The following is a 10,263-nucleotide window of genomic DNA, read 5'->3' on the forward strand; positions in this document are numbered from 1 at the left end:
ATTTATTTATTCGACAGAGATAGAGACAGCCAGCGAGAGAGGGAACACAAGCAGGGGGAGTGGGAGAGGAAGAAGCAGGCTCATAGCGGAGGAGCCTGATGTGGGGCTCGATCCCATAACGCCGGGATCACGCCCTGAGCCGAAGGCAGACGCTTAACCGCTGTGCCACCCAGGCGCCCCTACAACCAAAATATTAATATCTGGTTTAAAGGATTAAAATATTCTTGGCGTTAGTGCCCAAATGGCTTTATTATATATACTTTCCCTCGATTTTACAGACGGCATTTTGTAGCAGATTTTCTTATTCTTTACCACAGACTGTTTTATTTTTCTAAAAAAGTGACCAAATGCAATGCTAAAAATGTTTACTTTTACTCTTATATTTCTTTGATTTCTTTTTTTAAAATTTCAAATTCTATACTAAAATAGCTAATGTCTACTTCCTGTTATTAGACAACCTGGTTAATTAGAGCACCTGGAAAACAAGAAATATGATGGAATGACTTTAGAGCACTTTGGAATTAGAAACATGTTACCAAGTAATCTTAAATTCCCTAGAAAGGGGAAGTGTTTAAGATCAGAAATAAGGAAATAAAAAGATACTCTCCTTGATAAATTCAGATTGTTAAGTATATGTCTTATGAGTATAAAAGTAAACACTAATTTACACAGTGTGAGTCAAATCTTAGCCACTGATTAAAAATATCTTAAGAATGAGAGTCTTTGGGGGGCCTGGGTGGCTCAGTCGTTATGCGTCTACCTTCGGCTCAGGTCATGATCCCAGGGTCCTGGGATTGAGCCCCGTGTCGGGCTCTCTTCTCTGCTGGGAGCCTGCTTCTTGCTCTCTCACTCCCCCTGCTTGTGCTCCCTCTCTCACTGGCTGTCTCTCTCTCTGTCAAATAAATCAATAAAATCTTAAAAAAAAAAAAAGAATGAGAGTCTTTCGTAAATAAAGTTGTAACTTAAGTTCACCAGCACAATACTGACACTTGTAAAAATATTGAAGTACTTTGGAAAGTAGGGCTAATATTATTTGATTAACCCACTTCAGTTGACTTATTAATGCAATATAATTTATTTGTTCATTCAATGAATAAAATTCATCACTGGGTACTTAGGGAGCTCCAGGATTATTCTGGGCACCAGGGATACAATGATAAGCAGTACAGTCATGATCTTTACCTTCACGGAGTTAAATTTTGGTGGTGAGGATGGATAATAAACAAATAAATATGCAATGTAATTTTAATAAAAGCAAACAGGGTAAGGCGACAAAGTGGGAGGCTCAGAAGTAGCTATTTTAGAAGAGTTGTCAGGGAAGGGCTTTCTGTAATAGCAATTGGTAGAGAAGGACGTTAGTGAAGGGAGGACTGAGTTATGCCAAGGCCTAAAGCAATGGCATCCCGGACAGGGGGAGGCAGGAGCACAACCCTATGAGGCAGGGTGCATGTGACATATTTGAGGAAAAACAAGACCAGGAGGGCTGGAGCACAGTAGGTGAAGGAAGGAGTGAAAGAAACAGGAATGGAAAGAAAGACAAAAGTCACATCATCTAAGACCTAAAAGGCTGTGATAAGAGATTAGGATTTTATTTTCAGCCTGGGAGGAAGCTTTTGGAACTTTGGAGCAGCAGAGTGGAGGATCTGATTTATGTTTTAACAAGACTTCTCTGAACAAAGAGTAGAATGGTGGTTCCCAGGGTTTGCAGGTGGGGGAAATGTGGAGATATTGGTCAAAGGGTACAAACTTCCAGTTATAAGATTAACAGGTTTTGAGATCTAATGTACAACATGGCGATTATAGCTAATAATACTGTATCATATCCTTGAATATTGCTAAGAGAGTAGATCTTAGATGTTCAACTACAAAAATGAAATGGTAACTATGTGAAGAGATGGAGGTGGTAGCTAATACTATGGTGGTAATTATTTACTTATAAATAATTTAAAATTTATGATTATAAATGCATTTTATAAATGTATCAAATCAACAGGTTGTACACCTTAAACTTAAAAAAAAAAAAGAAGGCATCTCTGCTCATTTTGTGGAAACTAACACTGACAAGGAGGGAAGTAGGGAAGGATAAGATTAGAAATAGGAGGATATATTAGGGGGTTAAGGCGGTTGTCCATGGCAACATTGGTACTTATGGAGATGATAAGTACTCAGATTTAGGACATATTTAAAATTAAAGCTGTAGAACTCATTCATGAATTGGATGTGGGAATGTAAGGATTGAAATAAGGCATAATGCCTTGTTTTATTGTGTGTGTGTGAGAGCAAGAGAGAGGGAGAGAGAGAGAGAGATCCTGAACAAATGGGTCATGTATGGTCCCTTATCTGAAGCCTCAGATTAAAATGTGACCCAAATTCATAACTTTCGGATTTCAGAAAGGTAATAAGGTACCTATTCCAAAAATTACTAGATATTCCCAGTGGGGTCTGGGGTAGCTCCCAATGGATATTTCTGCAACAAAACATAATGAAGACGATAAATGGCCTCTACCAGTTCAAGTCAGGTTTTGCTACCAAACGAGTTCAGGTCAGATCAGATTTTACCGCAAAATGGACATGTTTGCTGTTTAGAGCTTTCAGATTCTCATAGCTGTGGATAAGGGGTTATTAACATTTACCATTTCCTGAAACGGGAAAGATGGTGGTAAAAACAAAAAGCTCTTTTGGTTCCATGAATTTTGAGAAGCCTATTAGATATCCAGGTGGCCTTACAAATAATTGGACAGCTGGACCTATGAGAGGTCAAGGCAGAAAATATAAATTTGTGAGTCATCAATATACAAATATATTTAAAATCATGGAACTAGATGAGATCATCTAGGGAGTTAACAAGAGTGTAAATGAGAAGAGACTCAGGGCTGAGCCCTCAGGTACCCCAACATTTAGAGCTTGGGAAGAGAAGTCAGGGAAGGAGAAGGAGGACTGGCCAGTGTGCTGTGGCATCCTGGAAGCCAAAGATGACTACTTTTAAAGAACAGCAAATGTCCAGTGTCAAATATCACTGAGACATCATGTACATGGATTGGGCAGTGACCATTGGCTTTTGCATTATGGAGGTCTTTAGCAATCTTGGCAAAATACTCCCAAAAAAGTAGTGGGACAAAAATCCTCATAGGTGCGGGTAGAAGAGAGGACTGGAGGTGAAGAAGTGGGAGCAATATGTACAGCTAACTCCTTTAAATAATTTTCTATAAAGGAAATCTTAGAGATACGGTGACAGCTCCTTTACACTTTGAGTGTAAAGCATTTTGTTAAATGTGGGGATATTATTGGAGAATTCTGATGGGAATGATGATATGAATGATTCTGTAGGGAGTAAAAAAAAAATCGCTGTGGAGAGAGAGAGAAAGGAAGATCTCCATTGCCCTAAATAGGTGAGAGATAAGGACTGCTTAAGCACAGCAGTTGAATCTAGGAGCAGGATGTCTCATCCATGGTAACAGGAGGGAAGCAGACTATTTGGGAACATTTGCAAGTAGGCAGGTGAAAACTTGGTGATGGTCCCCTCTGGTTACTTTTATTTTCTCAGTGAAATAAGAGGCTATTTGTGGAGAGTGAGGAGGGGAGAGAGGGAGTAGAGATCTGAGGAGAAGGTGTGAAACAGCTCAGCAAGGAGTGTGACTAAGGAAGTGCAGTGGAACTGGTGGGCAGTGCTGAGCGTGCACCTCGATCACATATTTCAAGTGTGATGGGTTCCCATCCCTACGTGATTTTTTTTCCTGTTACATTCAGTTCAGCTGCTTCTATGCAGGCTCAGAGCAGATGCAGAACTGGGTTTACAGAGTTCATATATTGCCAGAGAATACCAGTGCCATGGATGAAGAAGGGCTGAGGGCCTCTTTAAGGTTTAAGGTAAGGGAGAGGTGAGAATATGAGGGAAAGGTGGACAGTGAAAAAGTGGCTAAAGTCAACAGATTAGGGGTAGAGATGGAGATAATACACTTCTGGAATGAGATACCAGGGTCAGTACCTTTTGTTCTTCTCACAGACACAGAATGATAAAATAGACATATATTATGTGTAGAGAAACTTCTATAAGAAAGATAATTTGTGAAAACAATAAATGGTAGGTAATTTTATTCTTCTCCCGTTTATAGAAGCCCCCCTGTGAAATCTTTTACCTTTCATTACTAGGCTTTCTCTTCAAAAGAGAAGAGGCCGTTAGGAGTGTGGCCTTTCCTGCAAAGAAAACAAAGCGGGCAGATCTAATTTTAGGATGCTTTTCCTTGACAACAGTCTTTTAAATATTGCCTATTCAATAATGAAAAGGGGCTTCAGAAAATAATGACACTGTTTGGTTAAGGAAATTCAGTCACCTTTTATACTTGAACCTTACAAGGTGTCATGAGAACACATAATAGGGCTTTTCCTTCACCTTTCATCAATGAGTGAAGTTTTAGTGTTTGTAGTATTTACGGCAAATTTCAGTGCATTTCATCAGAAGCAACAGGCCAAGCATGTAACAGGGACTGCTGTGAAATATGGTTTTGACCACAAGGATATGGGAAGTATTTTACTACATAACAGTTGTTCCTCTGTTTACACTAACAGTAGCTTTAATTGACCTAAATAATTCAGACTTAAGTTCCTTCTTGAGAGCCAAACCATTTTGTGAGTCTGCACACACTAAGCAAGCATTTTCCCTTTCTTTGGTGATGATTTTAATGCCAGGAGTGAAGTTTGCCTTGGTTGAAATTTTATAAAACACACACACACACACACACATATACTCACACAAAATAATGATACTTAGTCATGCACTTTGGTGTAAGTGCCGTTCAGTAACTATATATAATTTTGTGCTGATCAGGTATAAAGAGAAGTAAAATTCATTGTTTCCTTTGATTTTTATCACAGTGTCATTATACACAGAATTTTGTGGGTCATAATATTAAAGAATTATGAAACTTCAGTGTAGAGGTCACTGGTAGATAGATTTTACATTTACTTTTCCCAGGAAATTGAACCTTCTGTTTTTGTGCAATAAACTGATTTGGGGATAATTATATATGAGTTACGTGAATGCTTAAAAATTACTCTTCTGAAATGTTTGTTGAATTTCTTATTTAGCATTGTGTGGTTGATCTTATTTGAAGTTTGGTACTAAGTTGCTTACCCCAAATAATTTTTGCAGCCTAAGATCCTTGGTCAGATGTTCCCTAGGAAATGCTGTACATTTTATTGTTGGTAAATTAGATTTCCTTCTCAGCTCCTAGAGCTCTCTCTTGATTTCCCTGCCTTTGAGGATTGGCCTGAATATGAGCTGAGACTGCATGATTCCTGTTTATTCTGCCGTCAAAGATATACTCAAATGTCTAAAACTGCCAGTCATATGTTTTGACTGGGTCTTTTAAAAAAAATATAAACTTGGCTTCCTTGGTACTAATCCTATACATTGCATAACACTTTTACTTTCAAAAATTAATTCTTATTTTTATTAAAGTAATAAAATAGTACTATAAGACAATGACAACAATGTCCCCCCGTCCCCTACTCCTTGGAACTACCTAGGTCTGCTTCCTGAGACATCAACTTTCATCTTTTAATTCTTTCTTTCTGTAAATTATCTGTATTTCAAAATAATAATTTTGTGTAGTTGTTTCTTGATTTATCTGTTTCAAGTATATCTACTGACTTCCTATAGCAGTGACTGAAAATTTAGCACTTCTACCAAGCTCTAACCATGGCCCTCTTGAGTTATCCTTCCCCATTCTCCCAATATGGTTCTATTACCTTTCCCATGAATCAATATTTGGTGTTAGAGTCTTGTGACTGATTTGTCTTCACTTCTGAGCCAAGAAAAGAAATGTGAATGTTTCCTGTAGAGTACAACCCTCTTGTTTTTACTGGAATTAATAAATGTCTTGTTTTAATTGTTGGCTTTGATTACTGCATACCTATCACTAATTCTTTCCAAATTCAGAAAAGATTTGTAAAGCACCCTTTAATATTTTCCCCACATTTCCAAGCACATCATGTGCTTTTCTGTCTTTCTCTTTTCCTTGGAGACATTGTCCTTCCAGCCTTTGTCCCCAGCTCCATCTGGGGTTCGCCAAGCCTGAGGCACAGCCTAGCCTGGGATTGCCCTTTGCCTTCATTCTGGGAAATCCCTTCAACACCCTCATGAGTTGGGCCTGTTGTTTGCTGGATCCTGTGCTTTCTCGGTTTACTCTCATTTAGGGGATAATAGCTTCCTGAAATAGGGCACTTGAGAAATACATTCATTTATAGTACATTCATATATGAAAATATATTTATTCTATTTTGATATAGCTTGTCAGGCTCTGAAATCATAAGTTAAAATTTTTTTTCTCAGATTTTTAAAAATACTGCTTTATTGTCTTTTAACTTTAGTACTGCTAACAAGAGGTTTGGTGCCATTTAGCCCTGATCTTTTTATGTGATGTTCTTCCCAACCCTCATGAGTCAGGAATTTCTCCTTATTCCTCTTTCCTCTGAAATTTCATAATGGGTGAGAATTTTGTACTGTGAAGTTGGTTGGTCCTTTTAATCTAGAAATGCATGCCCTTCATGTTTTGGAAAATCTCTCCATTTGTTAATTTGATAATTTTCTTCCTTCCATTTTCTTCATCTATTCTTTCTGGGACTTTTATGTTGCTCCTTCTGGATTAAGCGTCAAATTTTATTATATTTCCACTCTTCTCATCTATTTTTGCTTTTTTAAAAAAATAGAAAAGCTTAAACATCTATTTATCATCCCCTCCAAAAGTTTCAAGATCTGACCTCATTCTTATTTTGATTGATTCTTCTTTGTAGCATTCTAATTTTTTGTAGTGCACACAACATTTTTCATAGATCTGAAGTCCATTTTTGTTGGTTAACAATTTTTCTTCTACTTGAATAGTCTCTTTCTACTGAGTTACTGTTTTCTGTGTGTTTGTTTCAGTTTGTCTTTCCTGTTAAAGACTTTCCTCAAGGGGGCTGTCTGATCACTTAAAAGAGACACACTAAAAAGCTGATGCCTAGTGTGAATGGATAGTGTTTGTTGACTTGGGGGCTTCATAATAGGGTGGGAGGTACTCAGCCATCTAATTAGGTACAAAGTGCCAGCATCCAGAGAAAAGTCTTTTCTCTGAAACCATTTATGTTCCACTGGAAAATAATCTAACCTCAGTCTAGGACATTAAAACCTTGTTGCCTACATTCTAGAATGGGGTAAGGAAAGGAGTTGGGGTCATACCATTTATTATGTAGTTTTTTACTTAGTTTACTTTTTTTAAAATACAGCAACTCACATTTCTCACCTTTGTGGCTTAATTTCACCAGAAAATAAATATCTAGTTTTCCATAATGATGTGGGAGTAATACTTGCTAGGTACTTCTCTATATATTGACTTTCAAATAAAACCTTACTTTGAGTTCCACTTTGAGTCTCTAAATTCTGCAACACTGGATGCCTTTAATTTCTGCATCTTTTCATGGTTCTTCAGGGTGAAACTTCTGTTTCTAGCTGGTATTCTTCACTAAGATTTCCATGCTTCCATCTATTTTTTGAACTTCCAGAATATGATTATTCTCTTGTGTCATGTGATCTTTTTTCCATTCAGTTTGTTCTTCTGAGGAATTTACATTTTTACATCTTTACTATCATGTTGGAGGAGTCTTAGAAGATAACAATGATAAGTGCATGTTCAGTTAGCCATGGTTAAAAAGTGATGCACTTAAGTTTTCCAATACTTTAAAAAATTAATTCAAATTTTATTTTGCACTTTAGTTTTCTTGAAAACCCTGAGAAATAAGACCATGTACTAACTCCATTTATCATATAAGGAAACAAAAAGAGATTTTTTTTTAAGATTTATTTATTCATTTGAGTGAGAAAGAGAGCAAGTGAGCACATGCAAGTGGGGAGAGGGAATCCCCCAAAAAACTCTTCTGTGAGCGTAGAGCCCATTGTGGGGCTCAGTCCCAGGATCCTGAGATCATGACCTGAGCCTAAATCAAGAGTCCATCGACTGAGCCACCCAGATGCCCCCAAAAGAGATGGTTTTCTTGGAGTAATTATATTACAGAGTTCAACGCAGAAAACAGAAACCAGGCTGCTATTTGAAACAGAAAGGGATTCAACATAGACTCAATAGTTTATAAAATTATAGGAATGTTTGTAGGAGCTGGAAGTCAGGGGCCACCACTAAACTAGCAAGTTAAAAGATCAACATCACAGCTGTGATTCAGAGGCAGGAACAGCTGGGCTGCCATCACTAGTGCTACTACCCCACTGCCAATAGATATCCATTGGAGCCAGTGGCTGGATATGCAAAGGTGGAATCCAGCCAATACAACTGTCTCATGGCAGTTGTCAGCCCAAATCAGTAGTAGGAAGATGGCTCCTCCTAACTTTGCCTTCCAAATATTCCAAATACTTTGAGACTGCTTTTCATTGACATCACCTAATTCATATCTAGAACCTTAGCTAAAATGGTCTGGTTATAGATTTTAGCTTTTGAATCTCTCCAAAATGGAACGTCTCAGTCTGAAGCACCTACTATAGTGATATAGCTGGTTTGGACAGAGTGAAAATTGGAACCCAGTTTTTGTGACTTTCAGCATTTTCCTTTCTACTGTTTCATTTTAAAAATACAAAATAATAGAAAATAGTATAATAAAATACTAATATTTAAATGTTAAAGAATATAAAAATCACATTAAAATTTGTTGTCCAAATGGAATTATTATCTAAAATACACTAATGGTATAATTGACATGTTCTTTTTTTGAGGCTTTTGTCCTTAACAGTATTTGATAGTATCCAAATATATAGGATGATATTTTGATTCTCATTGCATAGAGCATATGGATCTATGTTATATGCTTAACATCATACTAGACTGCTTGAGGGATAAAGAAATAAAAGACAGTCTTTCCTGTAACTGGGAAGATAAAGCTAACTCCTATAATTGATGATAATAATTAAATATGGAATATATGTATTTTTCTTTATCTGTTGTTTGTCCAGAACTCTGTATTTGTTATTTCCTTAAATCTCCATACAAACCTTATAAGTTAATATTGCCATCCTCACTTTAGAGAGTAGTAATAGACACACAGGAAGGTTAGATAAATCCACCAAATTATGCTAACATTGGACTCTAGCATGGGATTTAAATATTGTGTTTTTCCTTTTATGCTAAGATGCCTCTTGAGGAAGTATGGGATGAACCTTGATGAAGGGTAGGGTTTAGACGGGGAGAAGGGTAGGACAGGTGTCTCAAACTCAAATTCCATCAGAGGCCATGATTGATGGAGGTGAATTGGGTGGGGACTGTGGTAGCTCAGAGTATACTTGTTGCCTCTTGGGACAGCAGCCTCTTAGTTCAGCTTCTTTTTCTTTGTTGGGATATCAGCATGCAGTGGTCAGGTCTGATTTCAGAGGAAAGTCAAAATCCATATTTTTATTTATAGTTTTTGATTTAAAAATGTTAGCAAACAAGCCAAACTTTAAATCAATGGGTCAACACTGTTGAGACCAAGGTACACCCCTGTTCCACACACGAAGGCCAAGGACAATGCAAAAGGTGCCAGCCAAAGTCATATACTACATGCTATACCACCTGTACAGGAAAACAGTGCAAAAATGAAATCTCTGGCATTAGAAAAACCATCCTCTAATCTATATTGAATGAGGGAGGATTTCAGGACTTATTTGGAGGGAGGGCTGTCGGTGTGCTGCTATTCTCATCAACTCTAAAGAAAAATGTAGAGGTGAGAGACTGGCTAGAGCTGCCTTTGTTTGTCAGCAAGGAGGAGTATCCATTAGGCTTTGCCAGGAATATCGGGCAAGGAGGAGTCTGTCCTTCTGCAGGCCAAGTGAACCCTTAGAAAGAAGTCAGCCTGGGTCAGTTCAAAGGAGATCCTGCCTACGATGATTGCCTGGATGTGTAGAGCAACCCTAGCAGAGAAAGCCTGTGTAGGATGGACCAGTCAAGCTAGGGATGAGGGAGGAATTCCTTGGTCAGGTAGAGGACCAGCATGACCTTCCTTAGGAATTGTAGTTAGAGGACCACAGAGAGAAGATCTCCAAAAATCCTGTGTATATGTGGATCCCACTAGAGAAAAAGTCAACATCTAGCAGGAACCAACACAGGAAAGCAATTGTGTCTGCTGTAAAAAACTGCACCCTTCCCCCTAATTCCCTTTCTTCTTTGGCCTCATAAATTACAGAGTTGGGAAGGAAGGAAATTCTAACCTGAAGCAGTTCTGAGCTTGGGGTTGGGAGGGAAGGCTAGA

The sequence above is a fragment of the Ursus maritimus genome, unplaced genomic scaffold (genome assembly GCF_017311325.1).
Source record: "Ursus maritimus isolate PB19 unplaced genomic scaffold, ASM1731132v1 scaffold_1, whole genome shotgun sequence".
Lineage (NCBI taxonomy): Eukaryota > Metazoa > Chordata > Mammalia > Carnivora > Ursidae > Ursus > Ursus maritimus.